Here is a 21119-nt window from a genome sequence, read left to right as displayed (position 1 = left end):
GGGATTACAGGCACGCGCCACCATGCCCAGCTGATTTTTTGTATTTTTAGTAGAGATGGGGTTTCGCCATGTTGAGCATAATGGTCTCAATCTCTTGACCTCGTAATCCACCCGCCTCGGCCTTCCAAAGTGCTGGGATTACAGGTGTGAGCCACCGCGCCCGGCCTTGTCAGTCTATATCTTGATTCACCTGCTTCACCCTTGCCCCATGCAATTACTGGTCAGCGTTCTCATTGTAATCTTTGTCTTCTTTTTAAAAAAATTTCTCCAATTTTTCTCCCAAACCAGTAAATAAATAGCTTTGGGACCCTTTAATGCTGGTGAACTAGCAAAGTCCCTTTAGCCCATCCAACCCTTGGTAGTGTTGTACTAATACCTTGGTTTTAACCCCATCAATTTCTATTTTATTCATTTAATTTCTTAATAACCATCTAAAGACTTCCACCCTGATAGGATGAATCCCATGATTCTCCTCTCTGATTTCTTCTCTGAGTCTCATTGTTCCGCCTGCCCCACCCCCTTGTTAATTACTTTAATGTTTCATTAGCATCTGTAAGACCCCTGAGGGGAAGCTGAAACAGCCAATTTGCTGTGGCTTCTGTGTTATTCTGGAACAACATTAGGAGTAGCATCACATGGGGAGCCCATTTGGAAGGGCACCTTTAACCACAGTGTGTATCATGACCTAGGTAGTGGGCATATTTGGTGGGTGAATATTCCTGTTATCATAAAATGAGCCCCTCATGGCTTAGATACGAAGCATATCAGTGGCTGCATCTGGCGTGCTCCGCTTGGCATTTCTAGGTAGAGTTGGACACAAGATGCATGAGGTAATGCAAGCTAATAAGGAAAAAGAGAAACATTCAAAGCCTTGGTTATTGTTATCTATAATAGCTAAAATGAAAGTAAAAGAATGTGCTGGGTTGGGCCAAGCTCAGATGTGGGACTGTCTGATCTCATACCACTAGCCTGGAAGCCACCCACAAAAGGGAAAGATAGACTTGGCTACAAAAAGTGCCTCTGAGACCTGTGATTAACAAGAAGGTAGCTAATGTGAGGGAAGGGCACTTCTTAGGGCTTTTATCCAGTCTGCCAGGCAGGATATGAAATGGCATCGCTGTCCGGGGTGAATACCTGAGGTTTGTCATCTCATGCCAAGGAAATAGAGTAGGCGGGCACAAGAAGTGGGTTTAGGAGCAGAGGTTTAATAGGCAAAAGAAAGAGAAAGAACAGCTCTCTCTCTCTTGTGAGAGAGAAGAACACCTGAATGGGACTTCTGGCCCACTGTGGAGTGCAACAGATTTTATATATAGGCTTAAGGAGGCGATGTGTGATTTACATAGGGCCCACAGATTGGCTGGACCAGGTGCAATGTTTACATAGTTGGTGAGGAAGCTGGCCATCCCACCCTAATCTTATTATGCAAATAGAGTCTTTGCCTGGCCAGTGCCATATTGTCTTTTTCTTACTGTACACGTGGTTTGGCAAAGAAGGGAGGATGGAGTTGCCATTTTGAATGTGCCTAACCCCAGGTAGCCATTTCCTATTGGTACAGCTGCCAGTATTCACCCTTGCAAGCTTCTAGCTTGCTTGTCTGTGTCTGAAGCTCGATTTTACAGGCTGCTCTTTGTTAGAAAAGAAACGATTTGGTGGCTGCTTTTCATGGAAAGGAAAACCTTACCAAGGACTCCCAAACCCTCACTGTCTAAACAATTTATTATTTATTTATTTATTGTTTTGTTGAGACAGTTTCTCTATCACTCAGGCTGCAGTGCAGTGGCATAATCTTGGCTCACTGTGATCTCTGCCATCCGGGTTCAAGTGATCCTGTGCCCTCAGCCTCCTGAGTAGCTGGGACTACAAGTGTGTGCCACCATGCCCTGCTAATTTTTGTATTTTTAGTAGAAACAGGGTTTCACCATGTTGGCCAGGCTGGTCTTGAACTCCTGACCTCAGGCGATCCACCCACTTCATCCTCCCAAAGTACTAGGATTACAGGCGTGAGCCACTGTGCCCCACCCAATAATTTCTTTCTAACTTCTATATTAGCTGTTCTCTAAGAATACCCTCCTGTCAGTCTGTATCACATATGCCCATCTGTGATTTTTCAGTAGTGAGCTGTGGGTCCTGCATCAACCTACATATCTTTTTTCCACTCTGCCATATTTAAAATGCAAGATACTACTCCAAAATCAGTTACTCTTACAATCCATTTTAGTAAAGGTTTTTTAGGAAGCTGATGATACTGATGTACAAAATGGAACAGTTCCTTCACATTATGCCCTCTGGGTTCATTAGTTTCTTGGTTTTGCCCTTCCCACACATTAGCTACTTTCTTGGTAATCACAGGTCTCAGAGGCACTTTTTGTTGCCCCGGTCTATCTTTTCTCTTTGTGGCTGTCTTTGAGGCTAGTGTCTGAGATCAGACAGTCCCACATCTGAGCTTGGCCCAACCCAGCACACTGTTTTACTTTCATTTTAGCTATTTTAGGTAACAATAATCAAGGCATTGAATATTTCTCTTTTTCCTTATTAGTTTGCGTTTACTCATGTGTCTTGTGAACCTGTTCCCCAGGAGCTGGATCCATTGCAGAACTTCACTGGTAACTTTTACCTTTAGCAGCTTCATACCATGGATGACCCCGTGGCCAGATAGGAATCAAGGGTTCCTATCTGTGTCATTTTTTCTTCATTTTGAAGCAGTCTTTATATAGTCCCTAAACTAGACAAAATTACTTTTTCTTTAGCAAAAACCACATCCTCATGTTTTTATAACCTTTACTAAAAACACGTCTTCATTTCTTTATGGACTATGCATGTAGAATTCTCTTATATCTAGTGGTTTTAATTATATTTATTAACAACTATTCTAACCCTTAGTAACTCCTAATTTATGGTGAAAAGCCTGGGATTACTTAGTTTAACATGGTGTTTAGATTTTGAATTACTAAAGAAATGTTACAACTCATTTTACTTATCAAAGGTTACTAAACTCTTATGAGCTAACAGGTATTTGAGCTAGTATGTTTTTCTGATATTTGATTGAAGCACTTAGTTTTCTTGAAGCCTATTGATTAGAGCTCTTTCATAAAATTTGGTAGTGAAACATCACATACACATAACACATAAAACATACAGATACAAATAAGCAGATCTTATAGAATTATAAGATTTTTCATTTGTCAGGTTTCAAAAAATTTCTTTCCCCCACTTTAGACTACCAGTCTCTTTATTACTGGTTTCATACCCAAAACTTTTATTAGCTAGGCAACTCTACATTTCCATCTCCAAAGACATGACTGTTAGATGAGATAAAGTAGAAAATGTACACCTCAAAGGCACAGAACTTAGAACAAAACAAAGGCAAGCAAGGTTTGTTATGTAAAGTTTAAGGCACTGTCTTCTCCATAGAAAAACTTCCTAGTGGTTTGGTTGCAGAGACAAAGATGCACTTGCAAATGGAGGTTTCCTTTAAAGGTGTAAATTTCTTTCACAAAGAGATTCAAAGACTGATTTAACTTAATAGGTGTTTTTTTTTTTTTTTTTTTTTTTTTTTCAAATTAGCTTGTGTCTTATTTAGATAACTGGCTTCAGGGTGGAGTCCTTTAAGGAAAAGGGCCAATAAAGCATACTTTTTTTTTAAAAATAATCCTCACCAATTTTACTGAGGTGGCTGACCACGTCCACGACCAAATCCACCTCTAAACTGGAATTCGGTTGCTGATCCAGCCCCCGCCTCGGCTTTTCCTGTGGGCACCAGGTGGCACAGCACCCCGTCTGTAGGTATCTCAGTCGGCTTCTCCTCTTGTGAGTTGTGCAGGTTGCTCACCTTCCAGCCGTTTAGGCCGAGGCCTGCCTATCTCTGGACGGCTGCAGCGTAGGGTGGCAGGCACAATCTCTGGGGGCAGATGGAGGTAATCACGGAGATACTGGATACCTTCACTGGTAAGGCACCAGTAGAAATGTCTCCAGGCAAACTGTTCCTTCACATAGCCTCGGGACTTGAGAGGCTGCATGGCTTTCATGACATCAAGGTTGGGCACGTTCTTGTCTGCCAGCTCCGGGTACTTAGGCATGTGGACATCCTTCTTGGCCACTATGACTCCCTCCTTAAAAAGCTGTTCATAAATGGCAATCCAGTTCTTCTTAGGCATCAACATCATAAGGTGTGCAGGCAAGGCCCGGAGGAGTCAAGCCCCCGCTTCTTGAAGGCGGCAGACCTCAAACCGAAGGGCTGAGGCCTTTGCACCCTCATTTCCTACCAACCACTCCTCCCCAAAACTAGAGCTCCAAGGCCAAGCCTGGAGGCAGTTGGGGGAGTCCTGCCCCCAAGGAAAAAGCATGTTGGCTGGACACTGTCTCTCTGGTCTCGTCTAGCTCGTCTCCGCCACACACTGGCTTCATCCTTCCCTCCTCCCTTGGACAATCTCTGCCTACCAGCGGCCCCCCTACCCCATAAAATAGGCCTCCAGCCCCTGTCGCTACTCAGAAATGAGTGTGTGGGGAGTGGGAGAGAGGCCTCCGTGTCCCTGGGCAGAAGCAGCTGCTAAGGTGGCAGGATGGCCCAGATCAAGCATGTGGTTTTAGGAACCAAATCATGCTTTTCTTATCCAAACATGCAAAGAAACGAGTAGCCCCCTATAGTAATGACCATTTCCTGTAAACTACTGTCCTCAGCCACCCCTAACATCATAGCTATTGCCTGACTCACCAGCCAATGCACACACCAATGTCAAGTCCTTTCATAGTACATAGTAATACCTGGTACCCCGCAAAAGCCAGAAACCAGGTAATGCACTATAAAAGAGTGCAGAGCTTTAGACCTGAGAGGCATCTGTCTGCTTACAACTCTTGGATTTTCATAAGGAAAAACAAAACAAAATTTGTCCCCAACGGAGGAATCTTTGTCACCTCTTCTTTTTTTTTTTTACACGGAGTTTCGCTCTTGTTACCCAGGCTGGAGTGCAATGGCGCGATCTCGGCTCACCGCAACCTCCGCCTCCTGGGTTCAGGCAATTCTCCTGCCTCAGCCTCCTGAGTAGCTGGGATTACAGGCATGTGCCACCATGCCCAGCTAATTTTTTGTATTTTTAGTAGAGACGGGGTTTCACCATGTTGAGCAGGATGGTCTCGATCTCTTGACCTCGTGATCCACCCGCCTCGGCCTCCCAAAGTGCTGGGATTACAGGCTTGAGCCACCGTGCCCGGCTTTTGTCACCTCTTCTGTTTTCCCCAGAGGATCTTAGGTTGTGAGAAATTCCTCCTCTTCTTTTTGGTCCCTTCTATAGCATTGAAGGTTGCAAGAGGGAGGAGGAACAGACAGAAGCAAATGGAGAAACAGAATTCAGAAAAAACAAACAAACAAACGAAAAAAACCCCAAGACAATATTCAAAAAGAGGAACAGCATAAAGCTCTTAAAAAAAGAAGGAAAGAAAGAAAGAAATTGTAATTATAGCTTAGATATAAGCTTTTAATGAAGTTGACTTCTAACCATAGAACTCTTTAAAAGAAAAAAATCCTGTCAGATCTCTTTTTACCTGGGCTAAACAGCTGATATTTCTGGCCTTTGAACTCCTTTACTAAACGTAAAGGAGTAGGGAGGGGTGGTGGCTCGTTTTGTTCAGCTTGGGGTTTTTATGGGTACAGGATGGGGGGCATGGCAGGTCTGGATGGTTTTGGAAAAAACAACACTTGGTGGGGGAAACAGGGAAGCGCAGTTCTCATTTAGGGCTGAAGTCACAGGCTTGCAGTGGAACCCTTGCTAGGGACTCCATTTAGGGCCACAGTCACAGGCTTGCAGGTGGAACCCTTGCTAGGGACTCCTCTACCCTCTTCTACCCAGTATTTTCTTGCCTCCTGTTCATATCATTATAACTTAGCCAAGGACACACCAAGTAACTCCAAAGCAGTGCAAAGCAGTCCTCATAAGATCCAGAATTATTATAGTAGGTAGCTAGTCAGATATGAGCAGGGCAGGAAGGGGGCTTCTCTCCACCCACCGCACCCCATCAGGAATGTCAGGTGACCATCAAATGATGGTCAAGCGGTTGTTAACACTCTCTCTAAAATAGCTGGTCACAGCCAGAGCCAGAAAAAGGCAGTCGCTGATAGGGAAAAACACCTCAAGTGAGATGTATACAGCTCCATTAAATATACTGTGCATACTCCCCTCCCAGGCACTGGCAGACCACTGTGCATGTGAACCCCCAACCCCAAGAGAGAATCAGGGGAGAAGGGACACAAGACCCTCATATGCCAACAACCCTCAAACCCCAAGTCAAAGGTCGAATCGCATACCTGATCCCTCAAGTCACCTGCTTGGCCCTCTTCCAGGTACACTTTACTTCCTTTCATTCCTGCTTTAAAGCTTTTAAATAAACTCTCAGTCTTACTCTAAAACTTGTCCTGGCCTCCCATTCTGCCTTATATGCCTCAGTTGAATTCTTTCTTCTGAGGGGGCAAGAATTGAGGTTGCTATAGGGCCATACGGATGTGTTGCCAGTAACAGAATGACCCCAAAGACAGCTGAAAAAAAAAAGTGGCAACAAATGGGGTACAACTCATTTATATTTAGCCATATTCTCCAGGGTCTCAGCTTCTCAGCTGGCCATCTACACACGAAGGTCCAAAAACCACCCTATGCCCCACAGATGGAAGACAGGAAATCAAAAGATATCTGTGGAAGGGAAAAGGATCAGTAAGTGGCAAAAGTCACACAAATATCAAACCAAAAGGACTGATTCCATGATCAAGAATTTTAACTGCCAGACTACAAAATGGAGCAGCTTCCAGTGTTACTCCCACATGGAATCAGAAGCAGGCAGTTTGAGTGTACAAGGGATTTTAACTTTATTTCAGGTCAGATTTTGCTCTTCAAAGAGAATTTTTAAGTCTAGCAATTACACTACTATGTGTTCTTTCAAAAATTTAACATTTCCATCAATTGCTTAGAATAAGAGATCTCTAAAATATTTTTTTATTTCCATTAGTGTACTTAGTTCCAATAGTGACTCAGTTCAAAAGTCTCTTCATTTAAAGTCCAAGTGGGAATTTTCCAGGTTTTTACCATATATTCCTGGAGAGGGCATAGAGGAAGCAATCGCCATGATCCTCCAAAATTCTGTCTCAGAAATAGACTTAAGATAGCAAAAGACTACAAAAGCCCTGTAGGGATGGGACCTGTTAAGTCAAAACTCCTCTCAAGAGCTTGACACATTCAGCACAGTGTGCTACTTAAAATATTATGTGTCTCGGACTCCCAGACTTTTCAGATTGGCTGCGGGGCCCTGAACAATCATGCTCCCTGGATGGCAGAGACTAGAAAATTAACCCAAGGACATAAAACAAGATGAGTGGGAAAACTCATCCAGTTTCCCTCTCAGGAGCCTGCAGCAAAGTTTGTCTTAACAGACACCGATCTAGTCAGAACCACAAAATGGACTAGTCTGCAGGGCTGGCTTGAACAGCAGGCTTATAGGGGTTCTAGGCCCATGTTTTCTACCCTATAGCACTGCTCTTTGTGAGAAAACAACACAGAAAGACAAAGGAAAATGGCAACAAAAAAGGTTATTTCTGAGAGGCAAGGGGTCAAACAATATGAACATTCACACCATAAAGTACCAAAAGTACCCCAGTTACTACACCCCAACACTAATTCAAATTCCTTTTTCCCAATAATCAAAACTTTGAGACCAGTGATTTTTAACCATCTGTTCGATTGGTTTGCACAGAGAGGCCAGAAGGCTCACTAATAAGAAGTTCTTGCCCGTTTGCTGGCTTGTGAGTTTCTGAGGTCAGGAGTTCGAGACCAGCCTGACCAACATGGTGAAACCGTGACTCTACTAAAAATTAGCTGGGCTTGGTGGCAAACACCTGTAATCTCAGCTACTCGGGAGGCTGAGGCAGAAGAATCATTTGAACTTGGGAGGTGGAGGTTGCAGTGAACTGAGATTGTGCCATTGCACTCCAGCCTGGGCAACAAGAGCAAAACTCTGTCTCAAAAAAGAAAAAAAGTAAAGAAAATTAATTCACAAAAGGCAGATTAATAGAAGAAGTAGTATACAATTATTTTTAATCATGAAAACTCTTAGCTAGTCTTTCCTAGATCCAAACTAGGGAAGGTCTGGCTGGGCCACTTTAAAATATGTCAAATAAATTTATTTTGAGGGTAAAATATTGATTTCTTTTTTAAATGGCTGGTGTTTCTGGGATTGGAGCTTGACTTTCTGTAGCTATGGAGTTTTAGTCAACATTGTTGGTGGGAGTAAGAGTTGGTCAAATCTAATGGAAGATAGACCAAAACAAACATAAAAAAAAAAAAAACAGAAAAAGTGATTTCATAATTTACCTATAGTTGAGATCTCTGAGCATAAGGATACATTACAGACAGTTGACAATAAACCTTGACCTTCAGCTACCAGATCTCAAAATGAAACCTCAGACCAGCTCTTTACCTGGAGTTGGGGCCCAAGCTGAAGACTGCTGTCCATTGGAAGTGAGCAAACTTTTTTTTGAGACGGAGTTTCATTTTGTCTCCCAGGCTGGAGTGCAGTGGCACAGTCTTGGCTCACTGCAACCTCCGCCTCTTAGGTTCAAGCGATTCTTCTGCCTCAGCCTCTCAAATAGCTGAGACTATAGGTGCGTGCCACTATGTCTGGCTAATTTTTTTTTGTATTTTTAGTAGATATGGGGTTTACTATCTTGGCCAGATTGGTTTCGAACTCCTCATCTCATGTTCTGCCTGCGTTGGCCTCCCAAAGTGCTGTGATTACAGGTGTGAGCCACCATGCCCAGCACAAACTCCTTCTTTTAGAGGAGTTCTGTGGCAAAATAAACCTTGAATCTGAAATGAAAAATTTCAGGAGATAGGGAACCTCAGGAGAAGAGAGCAGCTTTGGAGCCTTAGTGATAGGCACAATCTGTCAGAGAGAATCTCTTGCCAGCACTGATAGGAGAACTGCTGTGGGTCAAAGGGGCTGCTTTCTTCTCCAAGATTCCTTCACAGTTAATAAAATGACTACTAACATGAGTGATTGAGTCATAAGTCTCAAATCATGGAGCTTTATTGAGCCACCTTGAGGGTATGCTCAGGAAAAACAGAAGTATCTATGGCTGTTTTTTACAAAGAGGTTCTCAGGATATTTAGTGTTTCTAGATTTTCCTTAAAAAGGCGAGAGGGTGGGACAGCAGTGAGTCAAATGTTTACACACTTGTGAGAGTTTAGTTAGTACCCAGTAAATCTATATTTTACATAAGATAAGGTGAACGTTTGAAGAAAAAGGAAATAGAGAAAACAGATGTCTCAAGAAAGGGTGACATAAGGATTAAAGTCATCTTATCTCAGGGAGGGGTGAAGGAATGATTAATCTCATGTTGTATTTGTTCTGTACCTGTGAAGATAAGCTAGTAATCTTTTGAAAGGACTAGTTTCTATTTAGCCCTTAGTAAAGAAAGCCTGATGGCTGTTAGTGAGGGTGAGAGGGTGGGAGTATAACAAGGCGTGGATGATCCCCTATTCCTATGGCTGTGACTGTTTCCAAGGTTTCTCTAGGGTTCCTTTGGTCTACAGGAGTTCTGTTCAGTCAGTTGGGGGCTTAGAATTTTATCTTTATTTCTTAGGACATTGTTTTCCCTGATGTGCCCAGGTCCTTGGCCTCTCTTGCCCCAAGGATTGGGGAAGGGGCCCACGGAGGCGCGGTGAGCTTACCGTTCGAATAAATATGCGGAGTGAAAGAGTTTAGCAGAGAGCGATTTATTAGGCAGAGAGAGAGAGAGAGAGAGAAAGAAAGAGAAAGAGAAAGAACCCAGGCTGCTGTGGGAGGGGAGTCTGGAAAGGATATCCATATAGGTAAGGAGGAGTGGTTTTTTTTTTTTTTTTTTTTTTTTTTTTGAGACGGAGTTTTGCTCTTGTTACTCAGGCTGGAGTGCAATGGCGCGATCTCGGCTTACCGCAACCTCCGCCTCCTGGGTTCAGGCAATTCTCCTGCCTCAGCCTCCTGAGTAGCTGGGATTACAGGCACGTGCCACCATGCCCAGCTAATGTTTTGTATTTTTAGTAGAGACGGGGTTTCACCATGTTGACCAGGATGGTCTCGATCTCTCGACCTCATGATCCACCCGCCTCGGCCTCCCAAAGTGCTGGGATTACAGGCTTGAGCCACCGCACCCGGCTAGGGGTTTTCAACCCTGAAATTATTCCCGCCCCTTCTCCTCCACTGAGGGGAGTTCTTTCAGACTTCCTCTGGAGTGATTGATCTTTGACTCTGATACCGGATTGGCTACTTGGCCCACATCAGAGCCCCCTTTTCCCAGAGCTTTTCTCCGGCTTTTTGAACAAAGCAGCACACCTGGATTTTCCACCCCGCGTGCATGTGGGAAAGTTAGATGAAGAACTGAAGAACTATAGGTTCCAGGATCAGGGCGTGGATGGAGGTGTGGTGCTGGAAAATTCCTGCCTTTGAAATGATGCCCCTCGTGGACTCCGGAAGAGAAGTGTTTTGTTCCTTAACAGGGTCCCACAGTATCAGTGTGGAAGAACAAAGAAGAAACCACCACAGAATCTCACCAGTGGACAGCTGGCGCTGTTAGGGTTTTTGATCTGATGCAAACGGGTACCCACACTCAGCAAGGCTCAAAGTATTTCTCAGGAGCATTGGCTCTCAACCCAGTCTCTTATAAAAATCACCTGGGGTTCTCTTTATTTTATTTGTTTATTTATTTTTCCAGACAGGGTCTTGTAACTGTCCAATGAGTTCACCTTGCCCACTGCCTAGGCAGAGCCGATTATCAAGACAAGAACTGCAATAGAAAAAGAGTAATTAACACAGAGCCAGCTTTGCAAGAGACATGAGTTTTAGTACTTAAGTCAGTCTCTTGGAGCATTCAGGGATCAGAATTTTTAAGGAAAATTTGGTGGGTGTCAGGGTGGGGAGCAGTGAGTCAGAGGAGGTCTGATTAGTTGAGTCAGAGATGAAATGATAGGGAGTTGCAGCTGTCTTCTTGCACTGTTAGTTCCTGGGTAGAGGCCACAAGATCAGATGAGCCAGTTTATCAGTCTGTGTGGTGCCAGCTGATCCATTAAGTGCAGGGTTTGCAAATATCCCAAGCACTGATTTTAGGTTTACAGTAGTGATATTATCCCCAGGAGCAATTTGGGGAGGGTACGAATCTTGTAGCCTCCAGCTACGTGACTCCTAAACCACAATTTCTAATCTTTTGACTAATTTGTTAGATCTACAAAGGCAGTCTGATTCTTAGGCAAGAAGGTGGTTTGTTTAGTGAAAGGGCTGTTACTATCTTTGTTTCAAAGTATAAACTATAACTATGTTCCTCCCAAAGTAAGTTCAAGGACAGCTTGGAGGTTAGAAGCAAGATGGAGTTGGTTAGGTCAGATCTCTGTCACTATCTCATTTATTATTTTGAAGTGGTAGTTTCAGTCTTACTCTGTCACCCAGGCAGGAGTTCAGGGGTACGATCACGGCTCACTGCAGCCTCGACCTCCTGGGCTAAAGAGATCCTTCCTCCTCAGTCCCTGAGTTGTTGGGACTCAGGCATGTGCCACCACACTTGGCTAATTTTTTTAGTTTTGTTGAGATGGGAGTTTCACTATGTTGCTGAGGTTGGTCTGGAACTCTTGGGCTCAAGTGATTCTCCCTCCTTTGCCTCCCAGAATGCTGGGATTATAAGCATGAGCCACTGTATCCAGCCTGGGAATATCTTTAAAAATACCTGGGCCCCAACCCAATCCAATTTAACCAGACTATCTGCAAGTGGGGCTTAGGCTATAGGAGTTTTTAAAGCTCCCAGGTGATTCTAATGATATCTACATTTGAGAATTTCTGTGGGAAACCCAATGTTGCTTTGAGCAGGATTGTACCCACTCCTGAATGAGTTACATTAAATGAAGATACTGTTAGCTTTTGCAAACATGGCTTCTTCTGCTGCTTGAGAAAAAGTGGAGAGAAAATAACAACTCCCATTTTTTTAGGCTTCTTTAAAGCATGTGCTGTAGTTTGAATGTTCTCTCCAAAACTCTGTTGAAATTTATTTGCCATGTTGATGGTATTAGGAGGTGGGACCATTAAGAGGTGATTAGGCCATGAGGGCTCTACCCTCCTGAGCGAATTAATACCATTATAGTAAGAATGGCTTCCTGATGAAAGTGAGTTCCATCCCCTTGTGCCCTCTAAACCCTCTCATGCTCTCTTGCCCTTTTGTCTACTGCCATGAAATGGTGCAGCAAGAAGGCTCTTGCCAGAGGTGAGTCTCTCAGCCTTGGAATCCCCAGCCTCCAGAACTTTTAAGAAATAAATTTATGAATAATCCAGTCGGTGATATTCTGTTATAGCAACACAAAATGAACAAAGACAGCACGTGACCTCATTGAATTAACCAGTTATCCTCCCTCATAGTTCATTCCTTTTTTACATGTGAGGAGACAGAGACTCAGAACCATTAAACAGTTTCCTCAAGATCACATAGTCCATAAGGGGAAGAGTTTCTCATTCTCAGAGAATTAGCATTCTTTATGCAAAAGTCCTGGAAACCTTTATTGTCTTGTAAAAGCCTTCCCAAAATGCAAAGAATGGAAAAGAGGCCTCCGAGTTACTACAATGTATGACCCTGCAGAATAACATTAAAACTCTTATTTTGTGTTCTTAGAATAGGTTTTCATTTAGATTATGGCTAATTTTGGTACAATTTAACAAGTTTGCTTATCTGGTTTCCCAGTTGTCAGATTAGAAGCAGAAAATTAGAAAAGGGAGATGAGTTGCTCACAATAGACACATTAAAACAGCAATACATAGAGCCAGATCTTCATGTGGAGCAAGAAAATAGTTTCCTTCTCTGTAAAATGTGTGGGTTGAACTGGTTAATCTCTGAGGCCCCTTACAGCTCTAAAACTCAATGTGTTTAAGATAAATGCTATAAAAGGCTTCAGAAAAACATATAAGAATGAAAAAAACCTGGAAATTTGGACCCAGTGTTAGAGTAATAATCCTAGAAAATTTGGCTGCTTTTGAGGACATACCTGTTTCATAGACAGTGCAGTGCTTGATGTTTGTGATTATGGCACTGAATCATCAAGAGAAGATTAAAATTTGTTTTTTAATCATTTTAGAGACACAGTCTTGTTCTGTCACACATGCTGGACTATAGTAGCACAATCATAGCTCACTGTAACCTCAAAGCCCTGGGCTCAAGAATCCTTCCACATCAGCCTTCCGAGTAGCTGGGACTTACAGGCACTTGCCACCACATCCTGCTTGTTTAGAGACAGTGTCGGACTATGTTGCTCAGGCTGTTCTGGAACTCCTGACCTCAAAGTGCTGAGATTACAGGTTTGAGCCACCATACCTGGTCTAAAATTTGTTTTGTGAGTGCTGTTTCAGAATGCAAGAAAGCACACAAATTACTTTTGAAATATTACACTCTTTTCAAAATTTTGTTATTTAAACATCCACGGGTTGGAACATTTATGTTGTGGGACAACTTCCCTGATATATTTCTCATTGTTTTATGGGACTTTTGTTCCCTAATAGAATAATTCAGATAGTTGTGACAGTATCTTGCATCTGTTTATTGCTTGTAAACCAAAAACAAAATCCTGAGATTCTCCCAGCCATCTGAATGGAAACCTCTGCCCTCTCCTTGGCCAAGGGCATCCAAAGTTAACCTGAAAAACCAGTTCAGGCCATGAGGGCAAGGAGGAGGTTGGACATGCCTTTTGAAATTCAGAAAAAGCTGACCAGCATTAACATCAACATAGATCTTAAGGCTGATAAGAAACATTTATACAATTTTCTCTGAAGCCTGCTACCTGGAGGCTTCACCTGCATGATAAAACCTTGCTCTCTATAACTCCTGTCATAACCCAAGACAGTCCTTTCTATTGATAATAATCCTTTCAACCAATTGCCAATCAGAACATGTTAAAATCTATCTATGACCTAGAAGCACACCCCCCCCACCACCGCCCCTAACCCCTGTAAGCTTTGAATTGTCTCCCCCTTCCAATATACCAATATAAATCTTACAGGAATTGATTGATGTGTTATGTTTTCCTAAATGTATAAAAGCAAGCTGTACCCTGAACACCCTGGGCACATGTCATTAGGACCTCCTAAGGCTGTGTCACGGGTGCATCTTTAACCTTGGCAAAGTAAAACTTCTAAGTTGATTGACACCTGTCTCAGATACTTTCAGATTCACAGCTTTATACCAATTCAGAGCATTTTTCTTTAAATCTTCCTCTTGCTTTTGTAGACTCCTATCTTGCCAGCTCCTGTCTTCTTACTTCTAGTTTCACACCAAAACTTTAATATTTTCTGCCTTTATCATTTGTTTCATTGTTAGCATTCAGAGAGCTTCTAAATGTTTGTACTTCTGCAATTATTCTCCTTAGAAATAGTGGTGGACATGGCGGAAGGTGGTGCTATTTTTTTTTTCTTACATATAAATGTTTATGAAAAGTGAGTTTATGCTGTAGTTATAGTTTCATGTCTTTTTTTTATTTAGGAAAAAAGAGAATCCTTGTGTATTGTTATTGGTTTGTAAATTGGTATGTTTATTATGGGAAAAAGTATGGAGGTTTCTCAAAAAATTAAAAGTAGAACTACCATATGATCCAGGAATCCTACTACTGGGTATATACCCAAAGGAAAGTAAATCAGTATGCTGATGAGATATCTGCATGCTTATGCTCATTGCAGCATCATTCACAATAGTCAAGACATAGAAACAACCTAAGTACCCCACAACAGATGAATGGTTAAACAAAATGTATGTATTTTCACGCGCTGCTCTGTTTTGGTCAATGACAGACCGAATATGTAACAGTGGTTCCATAAGATTTTGATGGAGCTGAAATTTTCCTATTGCTTTCTGACATTGTAGCCATCTTAACATCATAGCTCAATGCATTACTCACGTATTTGTGGTGATGCTGGTGTAAATAAACCTATTTCACTACCAATCATGTAAAGGTATAACATATATGATTATGTATAGTCTGGGTTCAGTGGTTTATGCCTGCTCCCAGCACTTTGGGAGGCTGAGGTGGGAGTATTACTTGAGCCCAGGAGTTTGAGATCAGCCTACACAACACAGAGAGACCCTATCCCTACAAATAATAATAAAAAATAGCCAGGTGTGGTGGAGTGCAGCTTTAGTCCCAGTTACTTAGAAGGCTGAGGTGAGAGAATTGCTTGATGCTTGAGCCAGGAGGGTTGAGGCTGCAGTCAGTCATGACTGCACCACCGACTCCAGCCTGGGTGATAGAGTGAGACACTGTCTCAAAAAAAAATTAAAGAAAAGCAAAAAATAAAAATAATGTACAGTACATAGTACTTGATAATGATAATAAACAAATATGTTCCTGGTTTGTATATTTACTGTACTATACTTTTAATTATTATTTTAGAGTGTACTCCTTATACTTATAGAAGAAAAGTTAACTGTAAAATAATCTCAGGCAAGTCCTTCAAAAGGTATATTCCAGAGGAGTTATTTTTATCATAGGAGATAACAGCTCCTTATATGTTGGTGTCCCTGAAGACCTACCTTCCAGTGGGACAACATATGGAAGTAGAAGACAGTAATATTGATGATCCTGACCCTGTGCAGGCCGAGGCTAGTATGTGTGTTTGTGTCTGTTAATATTGGTTATTGTGCCAGGCACAGTGGCTCACTCCTGTAATTCCAGCACTTTGGGAGGCTGAGGCAGGTAGATCATGAGGTCAGGAGTTCAAGACCAGCCTGGCCAAGATGGTGAAACCCTGTCTCTACTAAAAATACAAAAATTAGCCAGGCGTGATGGTGGGCACCTGTAATCCCAGCTACTCAGGAGGCTGAGGCAGAGAATTGCTTGAACCTGGGAGGCAGAGGTTGCAGTGAGCTGAGATCATGCCACTGCACTCCAGCCTGGGTGACAGAATGAGACTCGGTTTCAAAAAGAAAAAATAATATATTGGTTATGTGGTTTAAATATGGTTAATATTGAGTGTCAACTTGATTGGATTAACAGATACAAAGTATTTTTCCTGAGTATATCTGTGAAGGTGTTGCCAAAGGAGAGTAACATTTGAGTCAGTGGACTGGGAGAGGCAGATCCACCCTCGATCTGTCTGGGTACCATCTAATCAGCTGCCAGTATGGCTAGAATAAAGCAAGCAGAAGAAGTTGGAAAGACTAGATTTGCTAAGTCTTCTGGCCTTCCTCTTTCTTCCATGCTGGATGCTTCTTGCCCTCGAACATCAGACTCCAAATTCTTCAGCTTTTGGACACCAGTAATTTCTCAGGGCCTCTTGGGCCTTCAGCCACAGACTGAAGGCTGCACTGTCAGCTTCCCTACTTTTGAGGTTTTGGAACTCGGACTGTCTTCCTTGCTCCTCACCTTGCAGATGGTCTATTGTGGGACTTCACCTTGTGATCGTGTGTGTTGATATTCCTTAATAAACTCCTCTTTATATATACATCTATTCTATTAGTTCTGTCCCTCTAGAGAACCCTGATACAGTGTCTTAGCTGAAGTACATGTATACTTGTCTATAATTCCTAGCTGATCTTTGTTTTTATTTTTTGTTTTCAGCTTTCTTAAAAATTGTTTTTCAAAATATTATTAAATTTCTTTTCACTATCTACAGTGAAAATACATACATATATATATAAAGTTAGAAATATTAGTGCACTACTATAAGTAATTTCTGAATATTAAACTCTTTTTACATTCTTGGAATTTTCCTCTTCTATGGTTATTGATGATTCTTTTAGTTTATTTTCAAAGTCTTTCTTTTTTTTTGAGATGAAGTCTCTTTCTGTCACCCAGGCTGGAGTGCAGTGTTGCGATCTCAACCTCTGCTTCCCAGGTTCAAGTGATTCTCTTGCCTCAGCCTCCTGAGTAGCTGGGATTACAGGTGTGTGCCACCATGCCTGGCTAATTTTTTTTTTGTATTTTTAGTAGAGACGGGGTTTCGCTGTGTTAGCCAGGATGGTCTTGATCTTCTGACCTTGTGATCCGCCCACCTTGGTGCCTCCTGAAGTGCTGGGATAACAGGCATGAGCCACTGTGCCCGGTCTCTTTTAGTTTATTTTCAAGTTCTGTCGGTATGCCATTGTGATTTTCACGTCTACCCCATTGTAATTATGGTTATTGGGCATTTGTATATTTTCTTTCCAGAAATGTCTATGTAGGTCCTTGGCTCATTTTAAAATTGGGTTATTTGCTTTTTTCTTGTTGAGTTCTAGAAGTTCTTATCCAGAAGATATTCTGGATATTAACTCTTTATTGAATAAATGACTTGAACATATTTTCTCTCATTTCATGGGTTGTCTTTGCACCCTCTTGGTTGTTTTCTTTGATTCACAGATGTTTTAAAGTTCTATTTCTTCACATTTGTTAATTTTCTGCTTTTGTGGCTGTGCTTTGGTGTCATATCCAAGATGTAATTGTCAAATCCAATGTTATGAAGCTTTTCTTCATGTTTTCTTTTAGGAACTTTATAGTTTTAGGTCTTATATTTAGGTCTTCAATTCATTTTTTTGTTAATTTTCACATGTGGTGTAAGGTAAGGATCCAACTGTATTCTTTCGCATGTGGATATACGGTTTTCTCAGCACGACTTGTTGAAACGCTGTTCTTTCTCCATTTCATTCTGATAAACCCTTAGGTAAACCTTTCATTTTACATGTCAAAATGGAAAGTTGAAGGTACATTTTCAGTGTAATGATATTTTCACCTTATTATAGTTTTATCCACATGTAATCCCATTGTAAGTTGAGCAGCATACCAAATGGTAAAGTTGAAAAATGGTAAGTCAAGCCATAGTTAGGGACCATCCATAATCTCTTTACAACTTGTAAAAAAGCTCTCTGGGCCGGGCGCGGTGGCTCATGCCTATAATCCCAGCACTTTGGGAGGCCAAGGCGGGTGGATCACGAGGTCAAGAGATCCAGACCATCTTGGTCAGCAAGGTGAAACCCCGTCTCTACTAAAAATACAAAAATTAGCCGGGCATGGTGGTGCACGCCTGTAGTCCCAGCTACTCGGGAGGCTGAGGCAGGAGAATTGCTTGAACCCAAGGGGCGGAGGTTGCGGTGAGCCGAGGTCGTGCCATTGCACTCCAGCCTGGGTAACAACAGCGAAACTCCGTCTCAAAAAAAAAAAAAAAAAAAAGCTCTCTTGTGTATTTATATATAATGTACATTTTAAATGTACATTTAAAAATGTAACCATTGAAAAATCCTATGAAAATGGTTTGTTGATAATGTGTTATAAATTAATAATTATGATTAATACCCTCTGCTATAGCTGCAGCCAAAAAAACCAAAACCAAACCAAACCAAAAGAAAAAAGAAAAAAAAGAAAAAAGCCAACAAATCAACGAAAACCCACAAACCAACCAAAAGGAGCCCTATTGATAGGCTTTATTCTTTATTTGCCCAATTAGATGCTGAAGCCTTTATAACTAGAAACTTGTTATTTTATTTTTAACTCCCACTATTTTGCCTTACACCTGGGTAAAGTTGGATTAGAAGGAAAGAAATTTGAAAATTTCATTCATGGAATTATGATTATGTTTCTGTCATTGAGAGATTGTGTGATGAACTTGTGTGACCACTTTTTAAAATTATTCATGTTCTTAAGGAAGTGGCTTCATGCTCTGTTTTATTTAATCCTTGCAACAGTCACCTGATCTTTCTGGATGGTAAATACTTCTGAAAATAAAGAGTTTGAGCTACAAGATTTTCTTCTCTTTTTACTGCTCTTTAATTTCCTGATGTCTTTTTGTAGTATACTGAAAACAAATTTGGAGGTTTCCTAGATAAATCCCAAAAAACTATGAGAAACAGCTGTGCCCAGATATTTCATACTTGAGGAGGCAAAACTCCAGTCAAATAATGGAATAATTCTCACATTTGTGAGAAATTGTTAAGAAAGATGATGAAATGAAAGAATTATTGAGCTTCAACTTACTAGAAATTATAATCATACCCAAGTGAAATAAAACACTTAGAGGTATCATAAACACAATTAACTTTAAAAATTCTTCTCTCTGGGCTCATTCGACATAGGATGAATAAGATAAATACAAAGTATATGTGTTTATTCTAAGTACAATTTTGGGGGCTATGACATTTTAATTTAGGCTGGCCTTGCCATTGTTGTACTATCCGCTCCTCTTCCACCTTCAATGCAAATAAGCTAAAATGTTTACATATACCTGGGCCACTCATCTTTCTTGAACATTTTCAATCTCCTACCTCTTTATGTGGTATTTTACACTTAATCCTCTTGTTGAATTCTGTTCAGTGTTCAATATGCAACTTCAATACTAGGTTATCTATATAACCTTTCTTTGACTTTCCCGTTGAAATTCCTCACCCCCAATCTAATTCCCCCTCACTGCTTTAGGTATTGTGTATAATATACATTATGTATGTATACATCCACACATACACTTTGATGGCACTTTCCACATTTGTCTTATTCTAAATATACATATATCTGTCTTCACTAGATGTAAACCTTCTTGTGAACGGGTACTTGATAATTTTTTCATGTTTGTGTCCCATCTAGAAACTATAGCAGTTACTGGTCCGTGGTAATTTCTCACAATAAAGGAGGGCTTGGTACCAAGTTTTCTGAATGCTGCCCCTTTTAAAAATGAAACATATATGTAGGATTGATAAAAATATATGGAAGACATGAAGGGGAGTATTTGATTAGTATGAATTTATTAGTTCAAATTTGTGAGATTTGATTCTTACCGTCATTCAAAAGAGGAATGAGGCTGATTTAACAAACTTCCAATGAAATTGTTGTTCATGGAAGACAGTTGTAGCCACTGTCAGTTTAAGCATCCAGTATAATTTTCTCTCTCTCTTACTTTTGCTGTCTTTTCCTCTCCCTTGATCTCCCTTTCTCTCTCTCTCTCTCTCTCTCTCTCTCTCTCTCTCTCTCTGGATGACATCAAGAAAATCTAGATTTGCACAGATAAGTAGTTACAAATGGCAGTATTTTTGTAATAGCTTGCTCTTCAGTGTAAGTGAAACAGTATTTTTTAATAGCTTCTTCAATTGATCTGAAACAGTAGCTCAAAAGGGTAGGAAATCCTTGTTTCAAATTAAAATCACAGCAAGTAACAAGTGCATGCAGTTATTAATTGTTAAATGTTCAGTTTAAAGAGTCTGTTAATGGATTCTTCAGTCAGTTTAATTTGTCACCATTTGGCAGAAAATACCATATGAATGTATCCTGTCACTTAATTGAGTGGAACACACAAATGTCATAGGATCGTACTTGCTTGTATGATTTTATGTGAATAGACATATGCAGGTCTGAATTAAAACAAAACTGAAAAAGACCTGCAGTCTTCTTAATTGGTGTCACAATTTTAAGGTGTTCAAATATATCCACCGCAAAATGATATTTTGAGGGCTCCAGAAAAAAGCAAAGTTAACCAGGCAGGGCAAATTAAGTCATTTGGGGTCTCCCTTGCATTAAAATTTGATAAAGAACACAAGTGTGGGTGACGCTTTTTGTTACAGTTTTAAAAATGATTAATATGTTTAACAGTGAAACTTGAATCAAATATTTGCTGAATCCTGGAAACACATTTTCATTCCACATGACTGGGATAAAAGGATGTTAGCACTAGGAAGGTACATCGCATCTAACCCTTTCATTTTTCTAAATGTGAACTGCGATGATGTATATGAAAATTTCTAGTACAGTGTCTAGTATGTGCACTAAATATATATTTTCTTGAAATACTGAAATGAATAAATAAATCAGAAAAGAGAAACAGTAATAAATGTTGATCTCTATGGAATGCTTTTTGCATGCCAGGCGTTCTGCTAAGTGCTCACAACAAACCCAAGGTGGTACTATTATTGTTTCCATTTTACAGGTAAGAAAACAGGCATAAAGAGATTGCATAATGTGTTCAAGGTCATCCGGCTTGTCCACTGTAGAACATGAATTTGAACTCTGGCTCTTTGACCGCCCCAGATCCAAATGTTTAGCTACCACAGACAGTATACCATCATAATGCATTCACCAAGTGTAGCGCTTTCCCTAGTGATTTCTTTGTTGTTGTTTGATTGTGGCTGATTTTAT

General features: G+C 41.0%; 1 protein-coding gene and 1 pseudogene across 3 annotated transcripts in view; one reads left to right on the top strand and one right to left on the bottom strand.

The window, feature by feature from the left end:
- Window positions 1-21119, top strand: part of HTR7 (5-hydroxytryptamine receptor 7) — a 119656-nt gene that overhangs the window by 42142 nt on the left and 56395 nt on the right. The window lies entirely within an intron of this gene.
- Window positions 3662-4160, bottom strand: LOC101029947 (small ribosomal subunit protein eS10-like; annotated as a pseudogene).

The sequence above is a fragment of the Saimiri boliviensis genome, chromosome 12 (genome assembly GCF_048565385.1).
Source record: "Saimiri boliviensis isolate mSaiBol1 chromosome 12, mSaiBol1.pri, whole genome shotgun sequence".
NCBI classification, from domain to species: Eukaryota; Metazoa; Chordata; class Mammalia; order Primates; family Cebidae; genus Saimiri; species Saimiri boliviensis.
This window is presented reverse-complemented; position numbering and strand designations above follow the sequence as displayed.